Source organism: Otolemur garnettii, unplaced genomic scaffold (genome assembly GCF_000181295.1).
Source record: "Otolemur garnettii isolate 467f Iridium unplaced genomic scaffold, OtoGar3 scaffold00140, whole genome shotgun sequence".
Taxonomy (NCBI): domain Eukaryota; kingdom Metazoa; phylum Chordata; class Mammalia; order Primates; family Galagidae; genus Otolemur; species Otolemur garnettii.
In genome coordinates, this window is record NW_003852535.1 from 882516 (window position 1) to 893996 (window position 11481).

Below are 11481 nucleotides of genomic sequence, written 5' to 3' on the forward strand. Positions count from 1 at the left end.
CAGGTAGGAAATGCTTATTTTAAGAAGTATAAAAAGAAAAGTAATTTACAGTCTATTAACATTTTAAAAAGTGTGTTAGCAAGAAGGGGGAATACATTACTAGCTCGATGAGGGATCCAGAGAGATGAGGAGAGAGCAATCATATAAATTTCCCTAGGAAACAGATTTTGACAGATTTCAAACTGTTTACTGGTTATGTGAGCTCACCAGTTTGAGACCAGCCTGAGCCAGAACGAGACCCCATCTCTAAAAATAGCTGGACGTTGTGGTGGGCACCTATAGTTCCAGCTATTTGGGAGGCTGAGACAAGAGAATCACTTGCACTCAAGAGTTGGAGGTTGCTGTGAGCTATGACAAAATGGCACTCTACTGAGGGCAACAAAGTGAGACTCTGTCTCAAAGAATAAAAAAGAGAAACTCTATCACAATTCTGGAAGCTGGGAAGTTCAAGATCAAGGCACTGGCGTATGGTGAGGGCCTCCTTGCTGTGTCATAACGTATCAGAAGGCAGAAGGGCAAGAGAGGGTTAACTCCCTCTGATAAGCCTCTTTATTTGAACACCAAATCCCATTCACAAGGGAGAAGCCCTCTTGGCCTGATCACCTCTTAAGGCCCCAGCTCTTTTTTTTTTTTTTTTTTTGAGACAGAGCCTCAAGCTGTCCCCCTGGGTAGAGTGCCATGGCATTACAGCTCACAGCAACCTCCAACTCCTGGGCTCAAGCGAGTCTCCTGCCTCCGCCTCCCAAGTAGCTGGGACCACAGGCGCCCGCCACAACGCCCGGCTATTTTTTGGTTGCAGCCGTCACTGTTGTTTGGCGCGTCCGGGCTGGGGATTCGAACCCACCACCTTAGGTGTACGTGGCTGGCGCCTTAGCCGGTTGAGCTATAGGCGCCGAGCCGGCCCCAGCTCTTAATACCATCACTTTGGCAACACCTGAATTTTGGAGAGACGCATTTAAACCATAGATGTTGGCAGGGAAGAGAGAAGCATGGCTATTGCATAGACAGGCAGCCTTGACACTGCACCTTCCTATAGCAAGGCATTCAGAAATACTTGTTGGCAGGGTGTGCCTGTGGCTCGGTGAGTAGGGCGCCAGCCGCATATATCGAGGGTGGCAGGTTCAAACCCGGCCCCCGCCAAACTGCAACAAAAAAAATAGCTGGGCGTTGTGGTGGGCACCTGTAGTCCCAACTACTCGGGAGGCTGAGGCAAAAGAATCACCTAAGCCCAAGAGCTGGAAGTTGCCGTGAGCTGTGATGCCATAGCTCTCTACTGAGGGCAACAAAGTGAGACTCTGTCTCTATAAAAAAAGAAAAAGAAAGAAAGAGAGTAGCGCCTGTGGCTCAGTGGGTAGGGTGCTGGCCCCATATACCGAGGGTGGCAGGTTCAAACCCAGCCCTGGCCAAACTGCAACAAAAAAATACCCGGGTGTTGTGGTGGGTGCCTGTGGTCCCAGCTACTCAGGAGGCTGAGGCAAGAGAATCGCCTAAGCCCAGGAGTTGGAGGTTGCTGTAAACTGTGTGATGCTGCCACGGCACTCTACTGAGGGTGAAAAAGTGAGACTCTGTCTCTACAAAAAAAAAAAAAAAGAAAGAAAGAAATACTTGTTGGCTGAACAAGAAACATAAGGACGTGGGGGCTTGGGGCCTGAGGTCATGACACTTAGGTGCCCACCTGGCCTATGATGAGAACAAACAGTGAATGAGAGCAGCACACAGGGGCAGATAACCACGAGCAGATAGGCAAGCTGACAGATTTCAAACTGTTTGCTGGTTAGATGTATTTATGTATTGTCCAGGGTCCCCCTCTCCTCCACAGAGTCTTAATCAGTGGATATAGGTTGGCAGATTGCCTGGAGGCTATGCTGCTGAGTGGAGTGAGACACTGTACCTCTAGAACTACGAGACAATACATGTCTTTTTTTTTTTTTTTTAAAGACAGTCTCACTCTGTTACCTGGGGTAGAGCGCTGTGGTGTCATAGCTCACAGCAACCTCCAACTCTTAGGCTTGAGCAATACTCTTGCCTTAGTCTCCTGAGTAGCTGGGACTACAGGTGCCTGCTACAAATGCCTGGCTAGTTATTGTATTTTTTTTTCTAGTAGAGACAAGGGTCTCACTCTTTCTCAGGCTGGTCTCGAACTCCTGAGCTCACGTAATCCACCTGCCTCAGTCTCCCAGATTGCTAGGATTACAGGTGTGAGCCACAAGACAATGCATTTCTGCTGCTGAGTCACCCAATCTACAGTACGCTGTTACATGGACCCTAGCAAAGGAATACATAGTGCAGTGGTCTCTGTGCACAAGGGTTCTATTCAGATTTGGGGATGAATTAACCGAATAAAGACCTAAAGAGGATGGGAGCCTCAAAGATACTCCTACCCTGCCCTTGGGAAGTGACTGCCCTTTTTTTTCTGCCTGGGTATCCCTGCTGCCAGGGCAGATAGACCAGATGAGTGCTTAGCCTCCTTTCAGCCCCAACATTCTAGCAGCCTCTCTTTTCAAACAAAGACAGTTGTCATCATTAAATCTAGCCACCAATTATTGCCTCCTATTGGGTTCTAATGCCAGGGTGGAGCCTGAGGACCTCACAGTTGACAGCACAAAGTTTAATTGAGGCCTTATATTAGTGACCTATTGCTGCATATCTAATGAGTCTGAATCTTCCGGGAGCCAGAATCTCAGGAATAATTTTAATCAAATAGTCCTGATTTGGAGTTTCCCATGAGGACATGGAAAAGATGTTGGGTGGAGCTTTGGTCACATGAAAGCTTGATGAGTGCTGGACTGTCCTCTTGCAAGGAGGTCACTTACTTGGTTAGCAGAATGGGGTTGGCTGTTGGTTGGTGGCCTCAGTTCCTTCTCCACGATATTGTTTGCATGTCTTGACAGCATGGTGGCTGCCTTCCTCCAGGGGAGCTGTCCAACAGACCGAGGTAGAAGCTGCAGGCCATTTTAAACTTCTCTTGGGAATCACGCACCATCACATTTCCAGTATTTTATCCATACACAGGTCAGCCCTATTTAGTGTGCAAGGAGTCTGACTGCATAAGAACCTGAATATCAGGAGGCAAGGGTCATTTGTGACATTTTGGTGGCCTCTGCCACAGGCTGGATAAGACATCTGGTGCTACAGGGGGTTCTGGGGCCAGGGGTCATGAAGGAAGAATCTTGTAGGTTGAGTTTGAGAAACATGGAGCCTCGGGGGTGTATTAGTTTCCCAGGACTGCCATAACCAAGTACCACAAACCAGATGGCTTAATACAATAGCAATTTATTTCCTCCCGGTTCTGTGATGCCAGAAGTTTAAAATCAAAGTTTTGGGTGGTGCCCATAGCTCAGTGGGTGGGGTGCCGGTGAGTTGGAACCTGGCCCAGGCCAGCTAAACAACAATGACAACTGCAACAAAAAAATAGCTGGGGCTCGGCACCTGTGGCTCAAACAGTTAAGGTGTCAGCCACATACACCTGAGCTGATGGGTTTGCATCCAGCCCGGGTCCGCCAAACAACAATGACAGCTGCCACCAAAAAATAGCTCGGCATTGTGGTGGGTGCCTGTAGTTCCAGCTACTTGGGAGGCAGAGGCAGGAGAATCTCTTGAGCCCAAGAGTTGGAGGTTGCTGTGAGCTGTGATGCCAGAGCACTCTACCCAGGGCGACAGCTTGAGGCTCTGTCTCAAAAAAAAAAAAATAGCTGAGCACTGTGGCGGGCACCTGTAGTCCCAGCTACTTGGGAGGCTGAGGCAAGAGAATCACTTAAGCCCAAGAGTTTGAGGTTGCTGTGAGCGGTGACATCACACGTACTCTACTGAGGGCGATGTAGTGAAACTCTATCTCAAAAAAACAAAAAAGAAATAAAATAAAATCAAGGTTTTGGTTGGGTTAGTTCCTATTGGAGCAGGGGTCCTCAAACTTTTTAAATAGGGAGCCAGTTCACTGTCCCTCAGACCACTGGAGGGCTGGACTGTGGCCCCGGGACTAGTTGGCTGCTAAGCAGGACAGGCAGCGGCAGCAAAAACACCCGGTGGGTGGGTGGGATAAATGTCCTGGGCTGGCCGCATGTGGCCTGGGGCCGTAGTTTGAGGACGCCTGTTTTGGAGCCTCCAAGGAAGAACCCATTCTACGGCTCTCCCCTTGACTTTTATTTTTATTTATTTATTTATTTATTTTTTTGGAGACAGAGCCTCAAGCTGTCCCCCTGGGTAGAGTGCCATGGCATTACAGCTCACAGCAACCTCCAACTCCTGGGCTCAAGCGAGTCTCCTGCCTCAGCCTCCCAAGTAGCTGGGACCACAGGCACCCACCACAACGCCCGGCTATTTTTTGGTTGCAGCCGTCATTGTTGTTTGGCGGGTCCGGGCTGGGGATTCGAACCCGCCACCTTAGGTGTATGTGGCTGGCGCCTTAGCCGGTTGAGCTATAGGTGCTGAGCTGAGCCTTTTTTTTTTTAATCAATTAATTATTATTATTTTTGAGACAGAGCCTCAAGCTATCCCTCTAGGTAGAGTGCTGCGACATCACAGCTCACAGCAACCTCTAGCTCCTGGGCTCAAGCGAATCTCCTGCCTCAGCCTCCCAAGCAGCTGGGAACACAGGTGCCCACCACAACGCCCGGCTATTTTTTGGTTGCAGCCATCATTGTTGTTTTGGCAGCCTGGGCTGGATTCGAACCCATCACCTTAGGTGTGTGTGGCTGGTACCTTAGCTGCTTGAGCCACAGGTGCCGAGCCAGGCTCTACCTTCTATATTCATCGGATCCTGGCACCTGCTCCCACCTCCACTGTTATCCAGTGGTGGGGGATTCATCTCTAACCTTGCCTGTAGCAGTGGCTTCTGTGCGGTCCTTCCTTTGACCATGCCCCTACACTCATGTCAACCTAGAAGCCAGTCCTGTGAACAGACAAGCCAGCCCTACTGTTTCTCCACTTAAACTCTCTGGTCGTGAGTTCTTAGTCCCAAAGTCTTTCAAAACCTGTTCATTCTCAGTCCCAAAGTCTTTCAAAACCTGTTCATTCTCAGTCCCAAAGTCTTTCAAAACCCACAAGCCCTAAATAATCCTTTTACCTGTCTGATTTTACTGCCCATTCTCCTGCCAGTCCACTCTGCTGCAGCCACACTACTTCTTGCAGTTCCTCATACATTCCAATCATGCTCCTGCTTGGGGGGTTTTGCACTTGCTGTACCTTGTTTGCACCTGCCTGGAATGCCCTTGCCCCAAAATCCTCATGACTTGGTCTTTCATCTCCTTCAGATATTGACTCAAATATCATCCCATGTTTGCCATCCTTGAGCATCCTGGTAAAACTACAAATTCTGACTTCCCCTGTCCTCTTTCCCTGTTTTGTCTTCCTTCATAGAACATTTATCACTTAACATACTATGTATATTACATATTCCTTTAGTTTATTATCTGCCTCCTCCTTCTAGGACAAAAGAACAGTGCCTTTTCTGTTACTGTTATTTTGTTTGCTTCCTGGAACAGTGACCAGCATACAGTAGGCACGCAATAATATGCTGCTGGGGCCACCACTATACTGAGTTCTAAAGATGCAACAATGAAACAAAACGCGAACAAGACCACAGAGTTAAAATCTTGGGCATCAGTTGTTTAATTTTCGTGTATGCAACCTGCCTGGGGAGCGTTTAGGAGAGAAAACTCTGGCTCCACCCTGCAGATTTTGGGGTAGATCCCACGGGTTTGCACACCGCATAAACTTCCCAGGTGATTCCGATGTGGGTCATGTGGGGGGTCCCACTTTGGACAGGCTGAAATTAATACTGTCTGGGTGCCTGAGTCTCATTTTAACAGCACCTTGAACAGTGGTTACATGCCTGCCTACCAGCGAAGCAGCGTGTCGCTCCTCCCTGTGCCCCACTCCCACCCTGGCCTCGGCACAACCGAGGTGCTAGTAAAAGTTTACTGAGTGAGCGAATGAATGGAGGATGGATGAATTGTTAGAAGATGGATGAATGAATAACAGGACTCTAGTTGAAAAGAAATTTCAAGAGTCGGGATGGGAACGTTTCCAAAACTTCCGCTGTGCCCGGAGGCTTGGGAGGGGCGGTGTTCCAGAGGTCGTGACGCGAACGGTGTCTGTGCGGGTGGCTGCCCCTCCGGCTGCTCCCAGCCGGCCGGGGAGACGCGGAGCTGGAGCATTGCCCTTCCACCCACCTGGCTGCCCCGTGGCGTGCGGCTAGCGGTAGGGCGCGCTGGCAGGCCCAGCGCGGCCGTTGCCATGGCTACAGACACAGCCTGGTCTGGGGGCGGGCCCGGCGCAGAAACGTCATTCACAGTGCGACTCTCTCTCCTCGGCGCCTCCCGCCTCTTTCTGGAGCTAGCCCCTCGTCCCGCCTCGCCGTGCTCCACCTGCGCGCCTTCTGCCGCTCGCCCACCTCTCGGTTCTGCGCCGGCGCGGTGCACACAAGGCGCATGCGTGGTGCGGGGACCCGCCGCTCTGTCTCTGCAGTAGCTGCAGTCGTAGCCGTTGCCGCCTCCCTGCCAGCAAGTGTGTGAAGAAGGAGCCGCGGGGCTGCCGCTGCCGTCGCCATGGGGGTGAGTGAGGCAGGGAGAGGAAGAGACCGGGAGGTCTGGGAGTGCTTTTCGCTTCCCTCGCCCCCTTCGCCCTCATTGTTTCTTAAACCCCGTCTCACGTGATTCCGACCCCCTCCAGCCTCACGTGACCCCCAACCCCCACATGACCTGACTCCCCCCATCTCGGGGTCCCCACGTTCGGGGGGCACCCTTCTCCGAGGCTGCACTCCCGTGGTGGCCTCCCGCGCCTCGCGTCACGCCTGTCCCTCCTTGCCTCGCAGGCCCGTTACTGGCCTCCTCAACATCCCCGCCCCCCACACTGCCCCTGAAGTTAGCTCTTCAACATCCCCCTGGGCCACCGGTCACTGGGCTGTCACCAGCTTCACGGCCTTCCACAACTGAGGCCAACCCTGGCTTGGAGGGGAACTGAGGGTCAGAGGAAAGAACGCGTCCAGCCAAGGTCACACCGGCCTGTCTGGGGTTCCAGCCCCCACCCTGCGTCTCCCGGATCCTAGTCCTCTGCTTTCCGCTTCCCCCTACACTCTTTGAAAACCTATCCACCAGGTTCCTCCTCTTCCTTTCCTACAGAGCCCTGCCTTCGTGGCCTCCCAATTGCGATGAAATGGTTCTTATTACTACTTGGGTGGTCAGCAGTCAGGCAGGTGGCTTTGCGAGGGGAGAGCGTGCAAGGGAGCAGGGAAGACGGGGGACTGCTGGTGGTGGCCGCAGCTGCAGATGGGTATTGATCACCTGTTTTTTGCTGGCAACCTGGAAGTGCATTGGTGCCCTTTCCAGGCATACAGGGTAGGACAAAAGTTAACTGCATGTATCTTTGAATTTGCCTTACTAAGTCCCAATTAGATCAGTGTCAGTCACCCTTCTGAAAAGATAACTGGCCTTCCGTGGTTCTGGCTACATTTACATGGAATTTTCACCCTCTTTAGGGAACCCTCGATCTTGGAGCCAGAGATACCTCTATGTCAGCCCCATTTTTGCTGGCTATCTGCATAGTATCCTGCTAGTGGCTTTTCTGTATTTATACTTTCTCACCTATGTAATGGGGATACTCAAACCTTCCTCTTAGAGTAGTAGTGAAGATTAAATGAGATGATGGATGTAAATAGCCAAGGAAGTGCCTCCTAAGTAGTGGCTGTTATTTTTGCCTGTATTCTCACCCTTTGCTTTAGTGATCTAAAATAGATTTATGCTATTTTTTTTTTATACAGTCTCACTTTCTTGCCCCTGGTAGAGTGCTGTGGTGTCATAGCTCATATCAACCTGAAACCCTCGGGCTCAAGTGATCCTCTTGCTTCAGCCTGCCAAGTAGCTGGGACTACAGGCACCCACCACAATGCCTGGCTACTTAGGGACAGGGGTCTCACTCTTGCTCAGGCTGGTCTCAAACCTGTGAGCTCAGGCAATCCACCTGCCTCGGCATGAGTCACCTTGCCTGGCCAATTTATGCTATTTTTAACCCACTGGGTTTGTCCCTACTGTTACTACTATAGAATTTTTTTTTCTCTCAAATATTTATTGACTGAACAAGTTAACTTACTAGACAAAAATAGTTGTCTGATCTGTGTCAGAACAAACAGTCATCATATTTTAACAAGGAATTTTGGGTGCTGTGAACTTCATGTATAGAAACTCAAGTCTAGAGACCTTAGGCACATCTAACCTAGAATTTGGTGAAAAGGTCTCAGACCCCAGCTGTAGTTGAACCAAAATGAAACCTGTAAGGTTTAGTAACTGTGCACTAGAATCAGCCAGTACAGATTGAGCAGAAAACAAGGATAGCATGCCATTCTGGTTCAGCACTTCCTCATTGGGTGAGTCAAGGTAGCAGGCACCAAACATACTGTGATACTTGCTTATTATTATTCATACTTTACAGTGTTTCTCAGAATAGGCCCTTCCAAGGCTTTTCTGGCCTAAAGTAATAAAGAGGCTTAAATTCTCCCTAGGCTGGGCTTGGTGGCTCACGCCTATAATCCCAGCACTCTGGGAGGCTGAGGCAGGTGGATTGCCTGAGCTCATGAGTTTGAGACCAGCCTGAGCAAGAGTGAGACCCCTATCTCTAAAAATAGCCAGGCATTATGGTAGGCACCTGTAGTCCCAGCTACTTGGGGGGCTGAGGCAAGAGAATCGCTTGAGCCCAGAGTTTGAGGTTTCTGTGAGCTATGACTCCATATCACTCTACTGAAGGCGACAAAGTGAGACTCTGTCTCAAGGAAAAAAAAAAATTCTCCTCCCTGAAACATTTGGATTCCTCTCATCACCCTCATTACTCATCAGTGGGAGCTTATCAGTGATGTATCATAAAGAACATGAAGCCCCACCTGGGTGTCAGGAAGTCATCATTTCTAGTGGTCACTCTCTGGCGAAGGACTCTGCCTCATTTGACAGCATGACCACAGGCTGAGAGCATGGCCTCAGATGGAGCACCTTCTCTTCAAAGTTCTTTCTCCTTAGTTACCACACATGCCTAATCTTTTAGGAATTAGAATTTAGATCGCTTGTCTCTCTTCACCAGAAAGAGAGGTTCTTTTTAGATCTTGGCTACCATGTAAGTTGGAGGTATTGACGCTGAAAATCTAAGAGATATGAAATTCCTTTTCTAGAAGGTGCCTCGCTCCTCTCCCACCTGGCTTGTTTTGTCATTTCTCTTCATGACCCATGGCATAGAATTGCGTGTAGAGTTACTACTTTGATAGGAATAATAAGGGGAGGATTTTCACAGCTGTATGAGAAAATGACATGTATATGGCACTTTATAACAAAAAGTGCCATATAGGCTCATCGCCCATAGCACGGTGGTTATGGGCCAGCTGCATGCATTGAGGGTGGTGGGTTTGAACCAGGCCAGCTAAACAACAGTGACACCTGCAACAAAAAATAGCTGGCATTGTGGTGGGCTCTATATTCCCAGCTACTTGGAAGCTGAGGCAAGAGAATTGCTTAAGCCCAAGAGTTTGATGTTGCTGTGAACTGTGATGCCACGGCACTCTACCAAAGGGTGACATAGTAAAACTCTGTCTCAAAAAAAAAAAAAAAAGGTACTGTATAAATATAATTCTGATGTAGCGGAAGGAGCATGGACTTTAGGGTTCAAACCTAGATTTGAATCTTGGATGATTCATTCAGCAGGTAAGAGCTGAGTAACTGCTGTTTGAGTACTGGGTATACATTGGCAAATAAAGCAGATAAAACCAGCACCTCATGGAATGTAGAGTCTGATGGGAGTGGAGGGAGAGAATGGGAGGGGGACCTCTTTGAGAACTCTACTTACTGGCTCTGTGGCCCTAAAAGTTAAACTCTGGCTGGGTGCACTGGCTCACGCCTATAATCCTAGCACTCTGGGAGGCTCAGGGAGGTGGACTGCTTGAGCTCGGGAGTTTGAGACCAGCCTGAGCAAGAGTGAGACCCCATTTCTACTAAAAATAGAAAAAGTAGCTGGGAGTCATGGCAGGTGCCTATAGTCCCAGTTACTTGGGAGGCTAAGACAGAAGATCACCTGAATCCAGGAGTTTGAGGTTGCTGTGAGCTATGAGGCCCTAGCCTGGACAACAGAGTGAGACTCTGCCTCAAAAATAAATAAATAAAGTTAAACTCTTTGTGTCTCAGATTTCTCTTCAAAGAAGTAGGCACATGTACCTTGCTCACTTGTAAAGCTTAGAATAGATCATTTTTGCTAAAGCACTAGCAGAATGTCTAACCCTGGTGGGTCTTTGTAAATGGAGGTGTTACTATAAAGAATTTTTAAATCCAGTACACTGTGTCATTTGTCCTCATAACAGTCCTATAATGTTGGTGTAGACATTGTTAGCCCCATTTTATGATTAAGGAAACTGAGGTTCATACCAATTAAGCAATTTGCCAAAGAGATTAACTAACTTGGCCTAAAGTCACAGCTGTTAAATGGATGAGCTGAGAATCAAATATCAAATCTAGGTCTCTTGATCCAAAATTCTACCTCTGTGTGTGTGTGTGTGTATACTGTGTATCTTGAGAAAGACACTTAACTACAATGAGCTTACTGTTCATTGTGCATATTTCTCATTTTCTTTTTTTTTTTTGGCTGGGGCTGGGTTTGCACCCACCACTTCTGGCATGTGGGGCCCAGTGCCCTACCCTTTTCAGCCACAGGCACCACCCGTATTTCCCATTTCAATCAGGAGCATTTTCTTGTGTCCCTGTAGGACAGCTGTACCTCCACAAGGCAGGGCAAAGGTAATTGAAACAGGGAAACCACTTTTCCTAATTTGAGGGTGAACCTCTGCCTGTCTGGCCCAATCTGCTGCAGCAGCCTCCCTCATGTTCTGAGGCTAGGCAGCCAAGCTCTTAAAGGGCTGTTTCCTTATCTCAGTCGCAGGCCATGGCAGCCCTAGCCCTCACTGGGAGGATTGCCTGGCCTACCAGTTCTACATGAAATGAGCCCATAGATGTCCTGAGGCTTCAGCAAGCCTTCCTGCTGCTTGCTTTGGAATTACTTCTGCTTAGAAATGCAATTCTATGGAGGGGGTCCAGGTTTCAGTGCTTTCTGGATCCTGGGCATTACACTTGCTTCAGGCACCTCTGGTCTTCAGCTCCTTGTTGTAAGACAGAGCAGCTTGCAGGGTGAAGGGAGGGAGTACGCATCTGCTATGGAGGTATGCTAGCTTCTAACAATTTTTTTTTTTTTTTTGAGACAAGAGTCTTTTTATGTTGCTCTTGGTAGAATGCTGAGGGATCACAGCTCACAGCAACTTCAAACTCTTGGGCTTAAGTGGTTCTCTTGCCTCAGCCTTCCGAGTAGCTGGGACTACAGGTACCCACCACAACACCTGGCTATTTTTTGGTTGCAGTTGTCATTGTTGCTTGGCAGACCTAGGCTGGGCTCCAACCTGCCAGCCTCGGTGTATGTGACTGGTGCTACCCGTGCCAAGCTGCTTCTGACTGTTCTTTTTTTTTT